The sequence below is a fragment of the Haemorhous mexicanus genome, chromosome 1, assembly GCF_027477595.1.
Source record: "Haemorhous mexicanus isolate bHaeMex1 chromosome 1, bHaeMex1.pri, whole genome shotgun sequence".
In the NCBI taxonomy this organism is placed as follows: domain Eukaryota; kingdom Metazoa; phylum Chordata; class Aves; order Passeriformes; family Fringillidae; genus Haemorhous; species Haemorhous mexicanus.
Genome location: NC_082341.1, coordinates 141640769 through 141664433, shown reverse-complemented (window position 1 = coordinate 141664433; position 23665 = coordinate 141640769).

Here is a 23665-nt window from a genome sequence, read left to right as displayed (position 1 = left end):
ATAATGTCAGATAAGAGAGCTGGAGTATTCAAGATGGGCGTTTTGCACTATTTTTCTTTAATTTTTCTTAAATTTTGCCTTATTCAGTCATGACATAATATTTCAGTTTCTGGATGCCATTCAGGTAGTTACAGATATTAGTGGAAAAGAAAACTATCACTGGAGATTGAAGGACTTTTTCAGACTTCATTCTTGTTAATACACATTCTTCAAATTTTAATGTCCTAGTATAAATAATATTTCTTTAATTTGTTCTATTTTTTCAGTACTCCTGATTAATGCTGCTGAAATCTGCATTTCTAGTATTTATTTGAACTTTAGCAGGGTAATCCTGCCTATGAAGAGTTGATTTAAATGTGTAAGACAGAAAAAGAAATAAAAGAAACATTGAAAGAAATGTCAAAGAGATTTAAAGATGAAATTTCCAACAGTGCTGAGGATCAGGGACTGGACTAAATTATATGGTGTCTTCTTTTATGAAAAACAAAGACACTAACATGAAATTAACAGTGATGCTTAGCAGGCTGAATTCACCAAGATAAATATAGACAATTTAGTCTATTTTGTGTAGCACTATATACTTTACGGTGATTCCTCATGTCCCAGCTGGGAAACATAGAAAATAAGACTGGTTTCTCTTTCCTTCCACCCATTTGCTGCTGACAGAAAAAAGTACCACTGGTTGTCAAGCAGCAGCTTCTACGGTGGGCCTGCAAGACTCATGAAGCAGCCTTTTCTATAGAAACAATTAAATGAGGCTGTTTGGAGACCAGATAATATCATCCACGGGCTTCAGCAGGAGCTTTTCAACATTTCTAAAATTCCAACATGCCATGTAGTAAACAAACACATAAGTAACAGAAACCCCCAGAAGATAGAAAAGGTGACAAAAGAAATCACCTGAAGAAACTACATCAGCATCTTAAAAGATTGAAATAAAGGATTTAAACAACCAAAATTTCTAGGTATTGCAAAGAAACAGTAGAAACTTAGGAGAAAAGTATATAACAGGCACAAATCTACCCAAGACTGACCCAGGAGCATCACATCTTGTTGTGTAACATACTAAAAAGATCAAAAAGGTCCACATATTTCTGCAGTGTTAATTTTGCCTGAGGTTACAGCTACATGCAGAGATTAGTTAGGTCTTTCTTTCTCCAAAAAATCCCAAACTCTTCAAATGATACCATTAGCAATGGAATCACTAAAATATCAGGAGACATAAAAAAATAATGGAATACATTAAATGAGTGAAAAAATTTCCAATAGATTTACTATATATTGAGATGAAAATACTGCAGATTATTAGTTATTGTGGTACAGGAAAGATACTTTTGCAATGATTATACATGAAATATTACATCAATTAACCAATCCTTAGAAGATATTATTTCATTCTTATAAATGAGAGCAGGACTGCATCTGTCTCTTGTGACTATTTATCACAAATACTCAAGGGCATTTCTTTAACCATTATTGTTTAATATTTTAGTACTTTGGCTTTATCTCATTAACATTGTCCCTTAGTCATGCAGTTAATCATTTGCTATTTCAAAACACTTCAAATAGAGCAATTTAAAATATTTAAATGTAGTGTTGTGTATCCTCAGTAGAACCTCAACTCTCCTACGCACTTTTTCCAGATGATAAAAATCAGATCAACATGATGATAAAAATAAGCTCAACATTTCAGAGACAGTAACATTGCTACAGATCTATACTAACTCAATTTTTCTATCAGCAGGAGCAAGAGTACAGTCTGCTTTGGGGGTTTTACAATGCTGCTATGGTTCTTAACGTGCAATTAAGAAACTATCTGTCCATAAATATCCCACAGAATGAGGAGCAAGGATTTTGACTGCAAGGACAGACAATTTTTTATTAAAATGCTTTTTTTTTTTTGAAAATACCAATACATACTGCCTGACAAGAAGAGATCAAATCTGAATCTGTTGTAAATAAACCTAACAGACTGAACATGCTAAGTGTGATTTTTGTTGACACAAACCCTTATGAGTGTGGCATGAATGAAAACCAAAGGAAATTCCTCCCCATGTGAGATGCAAGGCCCCACTGGCTGACCTGATCTAGAAAGGTTTCCTGTTTGCCAGGGCTCAGACAAAGGGCAATCTAGTCTGCCAATCCTTATCCACACCTCAGACCATCATGCTCTGCTTGTGTTCCGCGTAGGTGCTGATACTGCCATGGGAAAACCTGGAGAGTATCAAGGTTGCTTGCATGTCTCCAGAGGTGACAGCAGAGTGTAGAGGGATCAGGTGTTTTTCTTCTCAATCCTGTTGCTGAAGAGAAATATCTTGAGATGCAACAGGGTTCTGCAGTTCAACAGTTGCTTGCACACCTGCTGTTGACCAGAGTGTAAGAAATGTCAAATGGTTCCTTCAGTTATCTGCTTAAGGACTATTCAGTACAATGCAAAAACAAATAAAAAGGAAATTGTTTAATTGGTCCCACAGGCCCACAGACTCAGAGTCACAAAAATATTAATATTGTGTGGCAACAGAGACATTAGAGAAGATCAGAACCTATCAGCCACTGAGGGGAGAAGGTCAGGCACTGTCTTGAACAGGGTTGACCTAAATTTATCACTCATGCAAAGGGGGAAACCAGAGTTACATGAGTATTTTGGTATGTTTGCTGTTACTTCTGGAACTGCATAAAACTTACTGTTGGATATTTGAGGGAAATTGTGGAATATTGAGGTGAAGAACAAGTATAGTAAAAGGGGGACAAGAGCCCTAAAAGGGTTAATGTTTTATAAGCTTGCAGTCAATCAACCAGTCTGATGGAGCTCTACACCTGAGGGCAGCAGTCTGTCCTATCTTATGAACTAATACTATTTCTTATTTTTTTTCTTTGTAATCCCATTCTACCCTACTTGTAAGAGCTGCAAAGTGTGTGAATGATAGGAACTGGAAAAGAGGCCTCAAGTTAGGTGTCTTGTTGATCTGCCTAGTATTCAGCTTAGAAGGCAGGAGTTAGTGATCTGTGCAATGGCTAATCCAGGATCATCTGGGTGATGGATAGCACCTGACCACTACTTAATCAAGGTATAGTCAATCAATAGTATAAGTAACTTTTGTATGCATAATCACTACATAATTAGTCAATGTATATACAGTGAGCCTTTAACATAACTGTATGCATAGAGTATTGTATTTTCCTCTCAAAATATTGGAAAAATTTGTTCATGAGCTAATATTTTATAAGAACATCCAAGTGAATTGTCCAAGGGAATGTTCAAAATTGTGCCCACATTGCAGATTTTTCTGATGTCTGTGACGGATGGATCTGTTTTGTGAGCAAGGACCCATCAGAATACTGGTGAGTTTAATGAACAAACCACGTCACAGATAGAATCTGTGCAGCATGTTGTGCCCTGACCAGAGATACGCTCAAGATTTTATCATCTTGGGGTTCCAAGCATCAGAATCTACAGTCAAAGCTTTATCATTTCTGTTCCCAGCATCAGAAGTGATGAAAGATTTTATACCTGCCTGTCACCCTTTCTGGGCTACTGATATATATCAGTATTTATCTGTAAAGAGTATCTGGAGATATTTATCTCATAAATAGTTACTTGATTTGCAAGATGCTATGCCTTTTTTTTGACATCCCAAAAGAATCAGCACTTCCCCATTGTGAAACAGCCTTGGTGGTAACAAATGGAGGGAGTGGGGTGTCAATATATATGCAATACAAAATTAAAAGGTCTGAGTACAGGCAGCTGGAGACACTATGAGCCACAGAACTCACAGGCTTGTATGCCAGCACTGAAGAGGTCAGGGTGTGTGTGCAAGTATGAGAGGTCTAAATGCCAAGAGCTGGGTTGGTCTGGAAGTGTGTGTGTTTCCTTGGTGTATTCAATCCTGCATGTACGTCAGTGTGTTTGATCCACTACCAAATATCAAGAAGGACTAACTGAAGAGTGGGAGAAGACCTGTACCTGAGCTCAGTCTCTGAGACTAGACAAAAGGCAGACCAAGAGTCTGTACAAATTTGTGATTACAGAAGTGCTTCTGAGATGAGTGTGCAGTATCAAGCTGCACTCTCCAACAGTAGAAGACCTGTGTACTGGGTAAGGAAGCCCAGCATCTGGGCATGGATATTAGCTGAAATTGCTGTGAAATATGAGCAAGATTCTTCCCCTGTCCTATGACTGTAGCAAACTTATTCAGTCTTTAAAGAACAGAGGTGTGACACTAAGTCCTCTAAGAACAAAAAGTTACTGTAGTTAAAATAGAGAAGTAAAATGACAATTTAAAAATCAACTTAAAGCAAATAGAGGATTGTTCTTCCCTGTATTTCTTGAGAAGTATATTTCTAGGGCCTATTCTGAGAAATTCTTAGTGTTTTAGAACAGGAGTAAATGTTTGATGTGTACTACTTTCATGCTTAATAGAGCTATCAACACCATGGGCACACAAGTGTTATCAGGCTGCACATACGACAGCAAGTAGGCCAGCTATTTTAAAATCAGATACTTCTTTAAGATTATTAAATAAACTATTGCTTAAATATAAAGCTTCTATTTTACATATTCTACTTTAAATATAAGTACTTGTAGCGGTTTGATGTATTTATGTCTATGTTTTTGTAAATGGGTTTCAAAAGAAATATTTCCTACTAACCTGAGACAGTAAAAAATAGATGTGCTGATGTCTCGTGTTCTTCACAATATCTACTATGGGGCTATGGGCTATGGTTTGGATTTGGGCTGAAGATAGTATTAATAATTATTACTGAGTGATGTTTGCACATCATCAAGGCCTTTTCTGCTTCTCACCCCAGCCCACCAGTGAGTGGACTCAGGATGCACAAGAAGTTGTGAGGGGACAGAGCCAGGAGAGCTGGCCCCAGCTGGCCACAGGGATATCCCATAGCATTTGGCATCATGCTCAGTATCTATATCTGGGGGAAGAAGGCAAAAAAGGAGGGACCTTTGGAGTGGTGGCATTTGTCTTCCCAAGTAACTGTTCTGTGTGATAAGAGCTTTCCTGGAAATGGCTGAATACCTGCCTTCCCCACGGGAAGTAGTGAATTATTCCTTGCTTTGTTTTGCTTATGTGGACACCTCTTACATTACTTGTTTAACTGTCTTCATCTCAGTCCATGGTTTACTCACTTCTATCCTTCTGATTTTCTCCCCATCAGAAAATTCCATAGTTCCTAACATATTAAATTCCAGAAAATTCCAGTGGTCGTACAGATGCTCAGAAACAGGCCAATATTGTCTCTGGTGAATAATTTCTTGTTCTTTCTAAAGGCGAAAGAGCTTGTATGGAGACTTGAACATACAGTGTGTACTTATTTCTCATGATTGCACACTCATTTATATGTTGATAATATCACCTGTTAAACATTTAAGTTATGAGCTGGCATCTCTCCCAGTCATTAGAGATTTTTGAAGAGAATCATTCATGTTAAGTCCTTTCATATTCACAAGAGCAACTATGGAGTTGTTATTGACATTATAATGAAAATCACATCCTGATCATCTACTGAATAGTACTGTCTTTTATTCTGACAATAATTATCTGTAATATCAAGTTCCAGAGCCATTGATTTTAAAATTGAGCTTTTAAAAAATTTAACCACTTGTTCCCTCTCTTTCCTTTGGCTATATTTGAGACATGCTATAATTAATCAGTCTTTACTGTAATTTCTTCATGGTTAAGTAGTGCTAACAGCAAAGACTACAGAAGGTCAAAAAAAAAAAAAAATTCTGAGATCAAAAACTGAATATGTAATTCTGTCTGCATAAAATAAAACACAAAGTATTATTGTAAAATAAATTTTACAAATTATTTTTACTCTACATAATATATCGACAGTTTAATCAAAACTCTAACCAGTTATGATGATGCTAACACTCATAGTCTGAATTACTGAATTAGTATGAAATGCCTCTCTTAAACACTGTTGCAGCAAAATGTTTACTGTCCTAGTATCTCTTATGTTTCCTTTCTGCTGCACTCACCATCGGACTGCTCCTGTGTACTGATAAAAGATTGTGGAGCATGGCTATAGGAAGTTATGAGCCTCCTGAAGACTCTTTCCCAGAATTCAGGCATTGTCATGGTGAGAATTTCTTCCTCTTTTTCTAGATGGCCATGATGCCAATGATTATAATTTGTTCTTTTCCTGCTTAAGTCCATTGTTAATCTCTCTTCATAAATATTAGTTTTTCTCCAGTAGTTTGTGGCTCTCTGTTATTTTCAACTTTTCTGTATACATGGCTTTTAGTATGTATTAGATACTTATCTTTTTATTGCCCCTAAAGATGACGTTTTCTCACCTTCTGAGTTTACTTAGTTACCAATAACTTACCATGCACGAGCTCTTGATAATTCAAGAGCTTTTTTTCATCTCTGGTATCGTCTGGCCCATAGCTTTAAGGTCTCTGTTGCCAAGCCAATCTTGTATTCCTTCACATACATCATAACCTGTGTAGAGGATAGTGGAAAGGCCGTGGATGTCGTTTACCTGAACTCTAGTTAAGTCTTTCACACTGCTTCCCTCAAGATTGTCCTGGAAAAACTGCCTGCTCGTGTTTTACACAGGTGTAATTTTTGCTGGGCAAACAACTGGCTGAATGGCCAAACAGACAGTGGCAGAAAATGGGCTTAAATTTAGTTGGCTGATCAAGGAGGATGACTTCTCAAGGTCTCTTTACTGTGGCCAGTCCTTTTTAATACCTTTATCAATGATCTGCACAAGGAATTGAGCACACCCTCAGTATATTCGAGGATCAAAGGAAGTTGTGTAGGAGTGCTGATGTGCTGGAGGGTAGGAGGGCTCTACAGAAGAATATGAAGAGGCAGGACTGATGGCCCTGGGCCAACTGTAAAACACTCAACAAGACCAAGCTGAGCAAGATCCTGCACTCTGGTCACAGCAAACCCATGCAGTGCTACAGGCTGGGGGCACAGGAGATGGAAAGTGACCCAGCAGGAAAAGACCTGGGATAATTGGACAGCTGGCTGAACATGAGCCAGCCCGTGCCTAGTGGCCAGAAGGTCAATGGCATCCTGGCCTGTGTCACAAAAAGTGTGGCCAGCAGGACCAGAATAGTGACGGTTCCCCTGTACTCACCACTGGTGAGGCAGCATCTCAAATACTGTATTCAATTTTGGGCCCTTCTCTTCAAAAACCATATGGAGGTGCTGGAGCAGGTCCGGAGAAGAGCAAAGAAGCTGATAGAATGGTCTGACTCACGAGTTTTAAGCAGCAGAGGGAACTGGGTTTATTTAGACTGGAGAAAAGGAGGCTCAGGAGATACCTTCCTGCTATCATAACTGCCTGGAAGAAGGTTGCAGTGAGGTGGGTGTTTGTCTCTTCCCCAAATTAACATGTGATAGGTCAAGAGGAAATGGCCTAAAGTTGCACCAGGTGATATTTAGGTTGGACATTAGGAAGAAATTTTTTACAGAAAGAGTTTTCAAGCTCTTTAGAATGAGCTGCTCAGGAAAGTGGTGAGTCTCCACCCTTGGACATATTTAAAAGAATTGTAGATGTGGCACAGGGGATGGGGTTTAGTGGTGGACTTGGCAGTGTTAGGTTAACAGTTGTACTCTGACGTTGAGAGTCTTTTCATACGTTAATGATTCTATGACCCTGTAATTCTGTTACTCTAGGACCTTAGACAGTTCTTTCAACACAGTGTAGCCAATTGTTATGTATATCACAGATTAAAAAAAGACATAAAATACACAATTACAGAAAGGTATAAAAAACAATGCTGTCATCAAAAAATGCAGACTTGAGCCCCTTGAAATTCTTGACCTTTTGTAATTATCTTCTATTTTTCTCTTTTCCCATCAATAACAATACTAAGGCATTTTTCACCAAATGCATTGCAAAATTAACTTGTCAGTACAGCCATCTGAAAGAAATGAAGCCTCATTAATACCCTGTTTGACCTCAAAGATTTGCAGCAGAATACATTACAGGACAATTTGACTCTCTCTGATTGATTTTGGCTGACCTTGTGTAAATAACAAGAAATTAAAATACTAAAAATCCCACACAAAAGAAAACACCCCACAGTGCAATTCTTTCTCTACTTTGCACATTATGTGTGTCGGGTTAAGTCAGTACTTTTTTGTCTGTAATACAAGTTAACAGCAAGTTTTTTAAAACTGACCTTAGAAACTTTTAATACAGCAGTTGACAGAGACAAGCACTCAAAAATATCTGAACATGCTTTAGATTCAAACAGAAAAAATTATATCGTTTTACTGGAAACGGGAAAGCAGAAGATAGATATAAATCAGTGCAAGAAACTGTCTTGAAATACACCATACAGGAGGTCTAGAGAAAGAAATCAGGCAAGATATCTTGTGAATAATATTCCTACAGGCATAATTTCTTTTTTTTTTTCCATTCTGTGTATTTTTATTTTCTCTGCATTGACACCAAAGCTGTCCATCATAGCTTAGAATCACCAGCATTTATTCCCAGTTTTCTGTATGAAGGAAGGATCTTCTAATATTACTTTCATAACAACATAGTTCTTCCACCTACAGAGTTTAATTAGATCAATGTCATTCATCGTTTTCATTCTGCTTCAAAAAATAAATGTTTCCATTTTTTTTTAAGTCCTCAGTCACAGTAATTGAATTGTGCTAAACTATTTTCCTGTTTGCATATCCAATCTTTCCTTAAAAAAAGAAAAGAAAAAAAAAAGAAAAAACATCATTTCCTCACTCTTTTCTGAAAACTTAAGGTGATAATCAGCTTTGTGCCAGGCTGAGCTGCAGAGAAACTGCTACTTCTATATGTTCATAAAATATTGCAGGACTTAAGCGGGTATCCCTGACACTTTTCATGAAATTAAGCTATTTCATGAATTAAGCTATTAATTTTCTTTAATATTTAATGTTTTCAGCTATTTTGTGGTAAGGACATTTATTGTAAAACCTGTTGATGACAAAGAAGATATGTGTATTGGGTTTGCTTGGCCTGATTTTTGGTGGCATGGGGAGCTACAGGGGTGGCTCTTGTTCGAATCTACTAGAAGCTTTCTTAGTGTACAGGAGAGACAATCCCTGGTGGCACCAGGGATGGACATGCTGCTGGCCAAGGCTGGGCCTATTTGAAATGATGGCAATACCTCTGTGATAACAGATTTAAGAAGAAATAAAAACAAAAAGTGGTGGCAAGGTTTTAATTTCAGCCATAGAGCAGAGTAAGGTGATGTGAGAAGAACAGCTCTGCAGACACCAAGGTCATTGCAGAAGTAGGGGCAGGAGGTGATCCACGCTCTAGAGCTGAAATTTCCCTGAAGCTTGTGGTACAGACCTTGGTGAGGCAACCGTGCCCTTGCAGCCATGGAGGACCATGGTGATCCACCTGCACCCTGTGGAGGAGCCCCACACCAGAGCAGGTGGAGAAAATGCGCAGGATAATGTAACTCTGATGATGGAAAAAAAGGAAGAATTTGAAAAGAAAAAATTAAGCACTGATAAAATAATGGATGGGACAATAATTAATGGATAAAATGATGGACAGAACAGTTAAAAAGTCATGTTTATAAGTATTAAGAAGAAGGAAACTGGCAGGAATGTATAAAGAGAATGAGCTGCTGGTCAAAAAAAAATAAACCTTCTTAATTGGAAAACCTGAAGATGAAATGTTGAAGAGTTGAATAGAAGAGTAAGATTAGGAATCACATGAGAAAATAAGGACGAGTGAAAATGGACTGCAGGGACATTTGTGACATGAATATGAATGTGAAAATCACTACCATTGAGGATGGAAGATTAGTGCTTCACTCTTGTGCTTCCTCTCAAAGTCCTACCATATCCCAGCTTGGTTGGATGAACCAAGTTCTTCTTGCAAAACTTTGGCAAACTAAGCAAACAACTTTGTAAGTGTATGATTTTGCAGATGTCTAAGAGGTAAATGTGCACTCAGAGCCCAAAAATGAAGCTGATTTTGGACAATAAGTTCAAAATGTGCCTGCATTTAAGATCTCTAAGTTCAAGGGCAGTAAACAAGAAATTTAATGTCCAACTACTCAGTACAGTAAATAAAACACACATATGCAGATAACCATATTCATGAACCCAGAGACACATTTGACAAAGACCAAATTCAGGAACATGGATATACAGGAATAGAGTTTCTTGAAATATTGCTGATAAGCTGGTGTTTCAGAAATAACAAAAAAAGCCCATATATTTTGTAAGTCTTTTGTAAACCTGGCAACTATTAATTTCATCAGAGTGGAAATAATCCCAAAATTTCACTGACAAATAGACCTCCTAGAATCTGGAAGATAATCCACTTATAATTAAAAAAATTTATAGCAAAGATGATTGACTTCAAGTCTCTAAAATTATTAGGAAAAGAGACGGAAAGAGCACTTCACTTTCTGATGTGAGTAAAATGAGAATTGTATCTGTCCTTCAGTGTTATGTTGAGTGGGAAAAATTCGCCTGTCTCTCTCTCTTTCTTCTTCTCCTCCTTGACTTATCTCTCTCCCTCCTCACTCTTCAAGTGTCTTATATGATAAAATTTTACATTTATGCATTAAATAAAATGTGCTCTTAATGTAGAAAAATTGAGTGCTATTAACAGAAAATTAAAAATTGGTTTTAATCCTGGCCTGAGTAAAGGGAGTTGCATACAGTTTCTTTTCCTGCAAACAAAGAAAGATTTTCAGAAAATGACTACTTTGAAAATCTCATCCATACCAGGATTAACAGAAGCTCACAGCTCCTTATAAGCTAACAGCTGTTCCTAACTCTGTCGAGGCACAGGGAGCTGTCCACATAAGGAAACTGTGTTATCATGGGTAAATGGAAAACGGCTTGATCATGCATTGCCATCCTATGTCCATCAAAGCTATTGTGAACACTGAGCTAGCTGAGGAGGCTGCCCAAATGATTCAGAAGCATTTGAGATTTAATGTTGATTAAACCCATTTCTTTTTTGTTACTAATTGCTCCCATGGAACTTGTCCTTGAGCATGGATGGAATAACTTTGCTTTTTAACACTTACAGCCTCAGATGTGAACCTATTTCAGACACAATTTCTGCAAGTCAGTGGATTTCCTGGGCACAACCAGGGAGCTCATCTTTACAAACTGAGTCAGGATTCCATTGCTGAAAGTAAAAATTTTTTCCATGCAGAAACGTATAGAATCAATGTAAGAAAGTACATACCAGTGGGCTTTGAAAGCAAGATCCCTAATTTACATAACTTTCCTATAACAGATTTTCTAGAGCTAATAGAAACTGTTGTTCTCTCCAGTATCTGATATATTGCCCATGCCTGGTTTGAACCTTGAGATGTACAAGTTTATTACACTGTTCAAACAAATGTTAAGATTATGTAGAATAGAAGGAATAGGAAGTGCTCTGAAACACTGCCATTTTAAAATACAGAAAAGAAGAAAAGCCAAGATTTTGATGTTCTACAGACACAAAAAAAAGCTAATGTTTTATAATCTTATTCCTAATGTATGCTTTTTGATTCTTCTTAACTTTCTGAATGCTGCTCTCAGCAAAATTAATGCAATTTTCTTTCAAAGTAATTCACTATCATGCTTAATGGCTGAAATATATTTTGGCATTTCTTGAGAAAAAGAGGAACCCAGAAACTTTTAGAAGGTTACTCATTTTTCTTTAAGATTACAATTGTTGAAGTTGTCTTTGGTTTTGACACAATTTGAATTTGTTCCTTAAGAAAATATTTTTTTTTTCTTTTTACTTTTATTTTAATCATTTGGAGAGAAAGGCAGGCAGAAATTTTTATAGTTTTACTTGTTGCTTTTTTCACCAATAAAACCAAAAGAAAATCATTCCTTAACATGGAATACAGCATGTCTCACAGTAAATCACAAAATGAAGTAAGTATCTCACCTTCAAGATATTCAGATCCTTTGAGTTGTCAGTCTGTACCAGCGCTTGGAAATTCAAAATATGGTCTGTCACCCTACTTAAAATAGTGAAAATGTCACTAATTTGCATCACAATGGAAATACTGTTTCACTCTGTTTCAATAATTCTAATAATTGAAAAAACAGTCAATTTCCTACTAATAATGCTAATATTCAGCTGGCATTTGCAGTTTAAGCTGCTTACCAGTTTTCTACTAAATATGCTTTGATGACTTATTTGTTACCTTGTTCAAATCATAATGTACATATGTACAAGGATTATTCTTTTCACCTGCTGAGATATAACCGCTTTTGTTTGGAATTTAGTGTCTATTTTAAGCATTCTGTCAAGAAATTAGATTAGTTCAGGGACATGAAGACATTTATTATAAGGAAGTACAGGTAAAAAATAATGTCATGTCATCTCTAAAGTTTAAATAAAAGGTATATCGGGATATTTCTTTTGTCAGGATCTGATCAGAAGAAACTAGAATTTAATATGAAACCTTCATCAGTAAACTTGAAACAGACATCCCAAGAGGAAATTACAATGATGACAAATCTTCCCTTATGTGGCATATTTCAGGTGTCAGTATGAGATGAAACTATGCACAAATTTAATCTAACACACAAGACCTCACTGTCATTAGCAGCACATGGAGAAGTGCAGAAGCTCACTTTAATCTCTCACTGTCAAATCGGTTTTGCTACTTCCATGTACTTTTGCAGGCTTTCAAGTTAATAATCTTGATTACTTCTACTCTACCAATTCCAAAAGGTCTGCACTGACTCTTTCTATTGCACAAAATAATCACAAACATTAATATTATTCTAGAGGAATCTTTTAGATGTCTGAAGCAGTTATATATATCCAAACAACATCTTTCCTTTTAAAAAGATGAATAGCTATAAAAAATAATGCCAAACAAATAGTCAGCTATTGGCACCGTGTTAACTTTCTTTCCCAGACTAATAAAATGTACTTCAATATACTTCAAAAATATTAATTAAGAGATTCTTTTTTTCCCCAGACAGTTGACAATTTTTACCTGCACTTTCTTTCTAGAAATTTTGCTTCATGTTGAAGGAGAAACTGCAGTCGTAGTAGTCTGAGTAAACATGAAGAAAAAATTATCTTTTTGACTTCTTTGTCAGTTGTACCTCCAAACAGATAGGATGTGCACATATTTTTTATACATTTAATCACTTGGGTACTCACATTTATATAAAAATTAACTGGACAAAAAGGAAAAAACAGGCCTTTAATTTTCATATAATTGAACTGCAAAGGAAGTTTACTGTAAATAAAACCTATAGCTTTTCACCGGAGAAATCAATGTGTAAGCATTTTTTCATTGACTTCAGTATCTCATGTGGGTGTCAATCAAGCCAGAAAATCTTTCATTTCTGTATTACTGTACTTCCAAAAAGCCTCTGATCTGGGGAAAAGCCATCTGAATCAGCACAAATCTTAAAGCCCTGTGGAATTTCACACCCTAAAGTAGATAAATAAAAATTTAATGTATTTCAGAATCAATATTGTTGCAAAGTATAAGCCACTTAGATGTGCTTAGGAAAAGTTTTTTTCTTTTCAGTCTTTTGTGATAGAGACTCCCAAGATACTGCTTGAAGTTCAATTCCCAATCTTCTAGCAGGTCCCATGCGAAACACCTGCTGCATTCCAGCTCAAAATCAGATTTTCCACAAGACTTCTGCCCTTTTAATTTATCACAGAAGAAGTCAAAACTTCAAAGACGGTAGAAGCAGCATGTAGTTAAGAGCACTTTTATGACTTAGCTGGCTGAAGTAAGTTGCTTCCAAATATTTCTTAACAAATGTAATGTTGCCTGGTGCTTGAAAAAAAAGCTTTTTTTCAGTTTATGACACAGCACTATTAACTAAACCATTAATAAGGGTAAGGTTACATATTTTATTTTTGAAATTTTAAGTGAGGTTGAGTATTCTTCTTTGTACCAACAGACAGTACTAGCTTACTTGAGAGCTTTTAGCAGTTATAGCAGAGCTGAAGCTTTTTATGTCTCATGCTTTCACCACAAATAAAATTTAAATTAACCATTTTTTGTTTTTTAAGATAACAAGGGAATTTTAATGCATTTCTTTTAATTATGTCACCCTGACAGGCCTGTGTTTATGCATTAGATACAGCACATATATGTAGATCCAGCCTCTGACCTGGAGTTTCTTCTCTTTTCTTTGTTTTAAGTCTATAACAAATGCTTTAAGTGCCATAGTACCTTTGAAAATAAGTACATTTCCAATACAAGCTATTCAAGTCATAAATCCAAAACCTGACACACCTTTCATATTGCTAAATTTTTAACATATTATAGCTGCAATGCCAGGGAATCACATACATATAGCAATATGGAATATACCATGTCCTAGCTATTAGGAAGTTTTGAAGGAAATTTTGGTAAATTCAACAGGTACCAGAAATACCTTAGATATTGTTTGTGCAGCTATGGTTACGGTCACACTGACTACAGTTACATGTATAGATGATCCACTTGCATAATTTAAATTCTGCTGTAATTAAAGGTTATACAGGTGTGGGAAACTGATAAATAATGATGTGTCTGCTGGTGCTCATTGAAATTCTGACTGGAGGAAATTATAAGGTAAATTAAGGACATCTGGTGCTATATAATGAACCTTGCAGAGAAGTATTTGTGAAAGCAAATTAATTTACATTATGCTCTTTATTGACTTTTCATTTTTAAAAAATTATTTTTCCCCTAAAAACGTTTAGAAAGTTAAAATCTTAGGAAACCCCATAAGAATGTGAGCAAATGGAGAGAAACTTGATTACTGAATATTTTGTGTGCCACATGTGAGTGTGGGAAGGTATTTGTTTTCCTTTTTGACTTAGGAAAGTTTCAATACCCATCCAACTATAAAGACAGTGGAACTATTCAAAACTAAGACTATGAACATCAGAGGAGTCAAAGGCAATGTCAAGATGATGGACAACTCATGAAAAAAGGGCACTTTCATCCAGAAAATGAACTCCCAATCTGATTCTGAAGAATGAGGGCTTCCAGTGAATCTATTTCTAAGAAGATTTAAAAGCAACAATTCTAAAGACAGAAACAATATATTATTTTTTTCTTAGAAGCTTTTAAATAAAAGTTTTAGAAAATTTTAAATATGTCTAATAAATTATTTTAAATGGGTAATGATTCAATTGTTAATATATATATATGATTGTTATTAAAATATATAGATCACTATACTAGCATTGTTCACTCTTGAACAGAAATTCTGTAGCTGGAAATATCAGTTCGACTTTATTTTTACAAAAGACTATCAAATACTATCATATTTGTAGCTTTTTTTCATGCTTAAAACATTTTTCTTTTAAATTAATTTGGAAATATAAGTTCAATTATATCTTTATTTTGAAAGAACTCAATTTATGAACTTCAAAGAAAAATAGAGAACTAAACTATGCTGAGTATATGAGACAACTGAAAATTTTGAAAAGCACTGAATGTGCAATCAGTGTCACACTCAAAATGCATGGCTGACTTGAGATCAAATGAACAAAAAATGGAAAGGAAAATAAAAGCTCCTTGTGTTCAACGTGGTAAACATAAGGCTGAAAACACATGTCACAGGACTATACATTCTAATAATGAACTTGAACTAGATTTCAGAATTTAAAAAAGGAGGATGCTAGATTCATCTGCTAGGAGAGACTTGACAGATGAACAGTCAAAAGCAAAACAAAGAGGAAAGAAGATGCAGGGGAGTCAGGAAATGCATAAGACATGTCAGCAGGGAAAATTCACAAGAATTGTAAATAGACTTTAGATGGCACTTGAGGGCTATGAGACTACAACTGACTGCAAGAGGATAGCTACTCTTGTAATAAAACAGCATCAAAAAGACTGTTTAAATTGTCAAAAACTCTGGAAAAAAATGCCATGGGTGTTTGTGCTTTGTGTTTACTGTCTTTAAAATCAGACCTGTATTATGAAAAAAAAAAAAAAAATTAACATCCCTCCTCCCCCAAATAATAAATGAACCCCTCCCTCCTGTGTTTTTATGAAAGACAAAAACTATAAGCAGGAGCATAAGTTCTTATAAATCGTTTCATGCTTTAATGCTGGACTTGCAACAAAACAAATTGTTGAACAAACAGAGTTCTTTTTCATGTGCTGCAGATTAATTAGTCCTGATGAAATATGAAGCAGAGATGTGATAAAATAAGCAACATTAATTGGCCAAAAAGGAAATTGAGAAGAATAAAAAAAAAAAGATTAATTAAATAAATAAATAAAAATTAAAAGATTAAACTTTTCTGCTGTCACTAATTAGGTGCCATTTAAAGAACTTAAAAAAATGGGAGCAGCTTTGAAAGATATAACAAGAAAAGAGAAAGTCAGACAGAGGCTAATAAAGCCATCACCAGTAGTGCCAGAAAAATTGAGGTCATAAGTACTACTGTTAAAAACAGTTGCAGCCATATGTGATGGCAACAGTCAAAACTGCTGAATCGTCTATCTCTAAGCAACCCATTCTTTTTTCTAACCATTCATCTGAGGTTTCAGTGCTATAGTCTCTTCTTCTATCCTTAGAACTTTGAATTCAGTCAGTCTGTCATACTAAGAGCTAGAGCTCTCATCAGAGCCCTAATTATTTTAAAACATGTAATCAAAAACAACTCGTCATCTTACACCTGCCCTAAAGTCCAAAAGTGAATGAGGCTTAATCCCAAGATCATCTTGGGAGCTCTTGGAATTTTAGATATTTGGGATACTGCTTCCTATCCAGACAGATCCTGCATATCTCACCTTTTCTCTTCTTACTGTTTGTTCAAATGCTGCAGTGACTGACCCTCAGTGACAATCCCTTAAAGCCCAAAGTGAGATGTCTCAGCTCACCTTCTGGTGTGTGACAAGAAATAAGAATCTTGGGACAGAAATAAGGCCAGCTATTTCAGTGAACAGGTGGTGACACCAAGCAAATATAAAATGATTTTACTGAAATTTTCCAAAAGGTAGAATGGGAAGAACGCATACAGAAAAGCAGGAAGGAAAAAATACGCACAGCAAGGACATAATTCATTGTTCTGAAGTGAAATTACACATATCCAAATTTCAGATTAAGAGGCAAGAAAAAATTGACCTGTAAATGTATTAATTGTGAAATTAATCCCACAGTCCTTAAGGAAAAGTCAAAATGACTGAATCAGTAAGTCAAAAATCTTGACAGAAGTTTTGAAATGTTGCTTGTAGTGCTGGGCAAAATTATTTCTAAGTATTTAGAACATTTGAATAAAGTAAAGAGACAATATTATGGCTTCAAAAATTAGATATTATTTACTCCAAGGAAAAAAAGAGTTTCTGGAAAGCCCAAAATATGGAAAACTATGCTTGCTTTTGCCTCCTCCTTCAAAACAGATAAAAAACTTCCAGTGTACAAAAGCAAAAAAGGAGAAGGCAGTTTAGAAAAATTGTTAGGACTGAGCCCCATTTTGTGTTTTTGGTAAAGTTAATTTCATCGTGTTTTAATTAGAATTGGTGTCCTGATTAGAATTGCTGTGATTTCAATTAATCTTCTTACAATCTTCAAATAAATCATACATATATAAGATTCCACTTCTTACATATAGGATGTCATTTTGCACTTTACATCTAATACAAGTAAAACACAAAATGGTAGTAATTGTGTGTAACATTTTGGTCTTTGGTAGAAAGTAATTTGCATTGAAATGTATGTCTTTCATAAGCATCTAGAAATAACCATGTTCTTAATTTACATGATTGATACTAATAAAAAGATAACTTGGCATTTAAAATGTCAATAATTTTTTTCGCAGGGTAATAATAATTCATGCAGTTATGTTGTTAGTGAAGCCTGATAGATCAATAGAGGTAGCTAATACAAAATTTTCTCTGTGTGCAAATTCCATTCCATTCTTCCATTATACATTATTCTTACAAAAAAGAAAAGTCATATGATAAGACAAATTGTGTGTATTTTTATTTTTCTCCCACTTACATATAAATAATCTGCTTGAATATATGAGCAAACTGTCAGTGCAACTCTTAAACATTATATATGAGACAAGATTGTCTCACAATCTGTTCCAAATCATCTACATATATTTAGCATGTATTTACATATTCAAACATACACACAGAATTCAGTGGGGTTTAAGTGTTGTAGTATTTTTTTAAACAGATTAGTCCACAGAACCACAGAAGGGTTAAGGGACCTTAAAGATCATGTAGTTCTTACCCTCCTGCTGTGGACAGGGATCCTTTCACTGTGTGCATCCCATCAGGGACTGTGGATTAAGTATATACCCACTTCACATAAGTGTTGTCTGATCTGGTACTCTTCACCCAGTGTATATCTTCTTTGCTCCAACCTTTCCCCTTTGTCTCTGGGATCTTGGTTTCTTGAAGGACAGTCTTGCAAGCAAAGGCTGAGGCAAAGAAAACCTTTAATACCAGAGTCTTTTCCAGGTCCCCATATTGTAGAGCAATGGGCTCACATTTCCCCTGGTCTATCATTAGTCACCTATGTGCTTGTACAAACTCTTGTTTACTTTGATATCTCTGGCCAGATGCAATTCCATTTGGCATTTTTATTTCCTAATTTCATCTCTGGATGTTCTAACAACGTTTCTGGTTTCCTCCCATATTAACACATCCTGCTTGCTTCCTACTCCTGTATGATTCCCTTTACCTGCTTGAGTTTGATGAGGAGCTCCTTGTTCATCCACACAGGCCACCTGCTATTCTTGTCTAGCTTCATATTTATTAGAATTGCTGGACATCATTTAGTATCAGTTAGTATAAGCATGCAAGCTGCACGTGTGTTTTTCCTTTATTCCTTCTGGACAATATTTGTTCATCTGAAACTTTTAGAAACCTCTTTTCCAAAATTCAAATTTGTGAAAGTGAGTGGCTTTTTTTCTTTTTTTTTTTTTTTTAATAAGATTTTTCTGGCACAAGAAGACTGCTCTCAGTAGTTTATTCATACTTCCTTCAAGTGTGATTCATCTGTTGCAGAATCAAATGCAGTTTGTGCTAGATGTACAATGACTCAGAACTCTGCATAAATTAGAGTCCATTGTGCTGTGTGTTGTCAAAGCGAGGAAAAGCAGCAGTGAGCTTTCAGGTGCATTTAAACATTGTTTGTTCAGCATGAAAGAACTGATCTAAAATGCAGTGGTTACAGTGTTGCTTGTGTATTTTTTCTTGTGGAAAAGATAGCTGTATCCAATTATAACCTTGCCATGATGTTCAGGCAAGGCATGAAAACACGTAAGCACAGCAGCATCAGTGACAGAGTGAGTAGTTTAACCTTGGTATGTGTTCTCCCACATTCACGTCTCAGAGCAACCTGCTGGATACAAGATACCTTAATCACCTGCAGTCACACTATAGATATAACAAGAAGAGCTCGAGCAACAGCATCTTCAGTGAAAAAAGCTCTCAGGACTTTTGGCATCTCTCCATTTAAGACAGAGTGTTACAAGGAGATTTGGAAGAGACAGCCTCCTTTATTGCCCCTCATGTATTAATAAGTTTTGTGAAAAAAAAGTAATTCCATTTCAGGAGATTTTTTTTTTACCTTTTTCATTTCTGCTATCCACATTGTGCTTACGTTTCTTGTAGAGAGAATAGAAATATTAAACTATTAAAAGCATTTAAATTTGTTAACATATTGTTCTACTTACTGCTAGACTACTCCATATAATGTGCTTGGAAATCTTTAACAGGAAAAATGAGCACTTTGGATCAGATTTTAAAATTACTAGACAAAATCATCTTTAAATTTAGTTTTAACTGTGTAAGCATGACAATAGTTTGGTCAGAATCCAAATCTGAAGTAGAAGTTCCACCTTCTCTTTTGAAAATATATGCCCTAATGACATCAGCTATGAGATATTATATAAAGTTAGCATTCTTCAGAACAGATGCTTGTGTCTGTGCTGCAACACAGAGTCAACATGGACAATAAAAGATGACATCGCCTTGACAAGTTTTTTATATAAGTATCTTTTATAAGATCCTCTCCTGGGAGTTAGAAGACATTCATTAGCACCAGGTGAGTAGGATCAGCCCCTTTTGTCTCCTTAGAAATTTTTAACAGAGAGACAACTCCTTTTGTCCTAAAGTTTGTGTTAGAGAGACCCTAAATATATGATTCAAGGAAAGAAACTATGGTTTCAACGTTGTCACTGTACATCTTAAGCAAATGAAAGAATCCATTTTGTGTTTTCTAACAAGCCTATTTATTACAAACCATTTCCTACATGAACAAATGGGCCAGTAGTATTTGTATTTCCTAAAACAGATAGAAAGATAAAGGCTACTAACTGATTACAGATTATAGTAATTTAAAAACAATGACTGTCTGAGACAGAGTGCAATATATCTAAAATTTTCAGTGTTTGATAATTTAAAAGTAAAATCAGTTTAAAAGTGATGTTCTAGTCTAAATTTTTACCTAAAAACAGGGTCACCAATTTGTAGTCCAAAAAATGAAAAATGCTTCAGTCTTTTGTCCATTGTAATTGCAAGTAAAATACTTTGTAGCTGTCTTTCATAGGACCAAATTACTGACTTTTACCGAGGCTTTAGTAGTCAAGTATTGATAAAGAATAAAATCTTGGTTCCTCTCTTGCTACTGATCATGACGTGAAGGTTCACTGCATATGTACAAATTCAAAAACAAAACAAAAGCACAAGAGACCATCCAAACAAGTACAAACAAACAAAACTTAAATTCCTCTTATTTGAACAATTTACCTGCAAGAATATAAAATTTAATTTTCCATAATTCACAAAATGACCAAACAAAAAAACAGAAAACAGAAAACCAAGACCACAAAATTTTGACAATTCAAAAGTCATTGTAGTTCATCTGCAAGCCTTCTAAACATAGGCAAATGTCTCTCTGAACTTTGGATGAAGTTTGTTTTTAGAGCTGTCAGTAAGCAATTTGACATAAAGATATACTTCATATAAAATTCATCAATTTAGGAATAATTAGGTTAAAGTCCCATCTTAGATATTCTTTGTTAATTAGAAATAGATAAACCAATTTAGTTATAAGACTAAAAGAACAGATGTCTTCAGAACTGATTATTTTCTTTATAAAGAAGGGCAGGTAGTGCTGCCACATGGTACTAATTTTTAAGAAAACTATTGCATACTTCAGGATTTAGATTGTTTGTTTAGTCCTATATTCCTTTATAAATATGTGTTTCTTACCAAGTACTTTTAATAATGTCTTTTTTAATATATTTTATTGAAATCATATTCTCAAATATAAACTTTCTATGTGAAAAAGTTTAATATTTTAAATTTCATTTACCATTTGAAAATACTTTAACTGCTCTGAAACTTGCATGAAGTACTGTGAGCTGACATGGAATGTGCTCACTCCTTTCTTCTGTTGTTGTTTATTTTTACACTGTGTGGACTTCCTAATGTCTATGGAAAATTATAAATGAGCAAAAATGTATAAACTACAGTAAAACAAGTAGTATCAGGAAAGGGATAAGAAGACTATAATTCAAGTTGAGAGAACAAAAAATAACCATTTATGATGACAACAGGGTTGTCATAACCTTTTCAGTCTACGTAGAGCGGGTGATGGTTACATCTGACATCCCTCAGTGTGTGAGGGTCCAAAAAAGTGACACTAAATCCAAAATACTGTTAAACAGCTGCTGTTATAGTTAAAAACATTTATAAGATTTAAACTAAAATGAACAGGCCAAAATTTAGTTCCTTCACTTTGTTTTTATTTTATCTGCTACTATGTCGGAAGACAGGATGACCAACAATTGCATTCTCAAAATATAATGTCACCATTTTCTTGTACTTCTTTAATATTATTTTCTTTTTGTTTTCCTTCTTAAAATTAAAGAATAGTTGGAGTTTGAAGGTACCTTTGAACATCATCTAGCTCAAACCTCTGCAATGAGCAGTGACATCTCCAACTATATAAGGAGACTCTTGAAGAAAGACCAAAAATTCGCTCACTGCAGAAAGGACAGCTTAGACTTCTTGATGGTAGTTTCATATAACCTCAATTATTTGTCTTAACTAGCACACTGATTCAGCAGCTGTGCAAACAGAATACTTATAAGAATGCTTGTTTTTTATAGTTTTCCTAATTCTCATAACAGATAATTTTCATTGCCTTTCCATCCCCATTTCAACAGACTGTTTATTTCATTTACTCCTTTGTTGACTGTTTTCTGGAACATTTCCATTCTTTGGGATACTGGCCTACAGGTCCAATATTTTAATGGTCATGATTTGGTAAAATAGTATGAGAGCTCGTTTTACCTTCCTATATTATGCCTGGCATCCTCTAGAACTTGCATCTTGCAGTCCGTTGCTCATTCCTAGTATTGTTGAGCACAAATTACAAAAAAAATCTTTAGGTACTTCTGCAGTTCTAAATCCACCATTTTGTTTCAGTCTCACAATTGCTATTGCTACTGGCAATAATAGCAAATCAGCATATTCTCTGTGATTTGCATTCATACTATGAAGTTCAGGTGTAAGACTCTTTTTAACATCCTCCACACCTTGTCAGATGATGTGGGACAAAATGTAAAGATAATTAAAATAATTAGAAAAGTTCAAGTATGAGATTTGTGTTAAATATCACAGAAAATCCCAGTCTGCAGTAGGATATTGATACGTTAATTAGCTTGTTCTTTCACTAAAAGGAAATGTTAAATAAGGTCTCCACACACTTTATAAGCAGAACAGCTTGAACAGTGCTTATCCTTAATCAAAGAAATACTTTCATTAAATAATTCTTTGGGTTTATTACCTCATTTTTATAGCAATATAGTCTTATATTTTACAAAGGTAAGTGAAATGATTATTAAATTTAATATTTGAACAGAAATATTTCTTCTTAGTTTTATAGAGTGTTCATAGTGCTTTGGCTGAAAAAGGGAAATAGGAATTAAAAAATAATTTAGACATGAGTCTGGGAATGTCTCACCCTTGTTTACTGAAGTTAAGATGCAAACCAAATTTCAAGGACGACCTTTTGACCTGCCACTTGGTGCAGATCTGCCATATTAGACATTTGTCTACAACTGAGATAAGAGATAAATTTATAATTCAACCACTTTTGTTATTGTGAAGTCCATTCTCATTAATTTAAAGAGGAATTTAGAATGTCTGTTTTCTGGAGCTTCAGAAGGAGATAGTGATAATGTCTAAGTACACAGCTCCTGTTCCATTTTGGAAACAAAGTTCCAAAATATCCCATGTTGTTTTAGTTACATTTCTCTTATTTATTTTGTGTCTTTAATGTCTTTGCTTCCTCTTGTTTCCTTTCAACTTAGTCCTTTGGCTCTTTCATATATAAGAAAATTTCATCAAAAAATATTCAGTAAAATAACTAAGACTAAATGTGGTTCATGGATTTTTCTTGTTTATTGATTTAAGATATGCTTGAAGATTCCCTTTATTACCAATTGCCTCTGCAGCAGGTTACCTGGTATGTAAAAAAAATCAGATATGTTTTTACAGTTAATTAAATAAAAAGGGTGCTTAATTATCCCACATCCATGCCAGCTCTTATTTATTAGAAAATGTGATCTGCATCTTAGCTTGCACAGGACCATGTGAATGGAGTCTGACAGCCTTAGGAAGCAGTAGGCATTTGGCTGAGAGAAGAGGCTCCTTTAAGCCCTGCAGCAGCTGCCACATGTACAGCAACCAGCACACTCATATCCT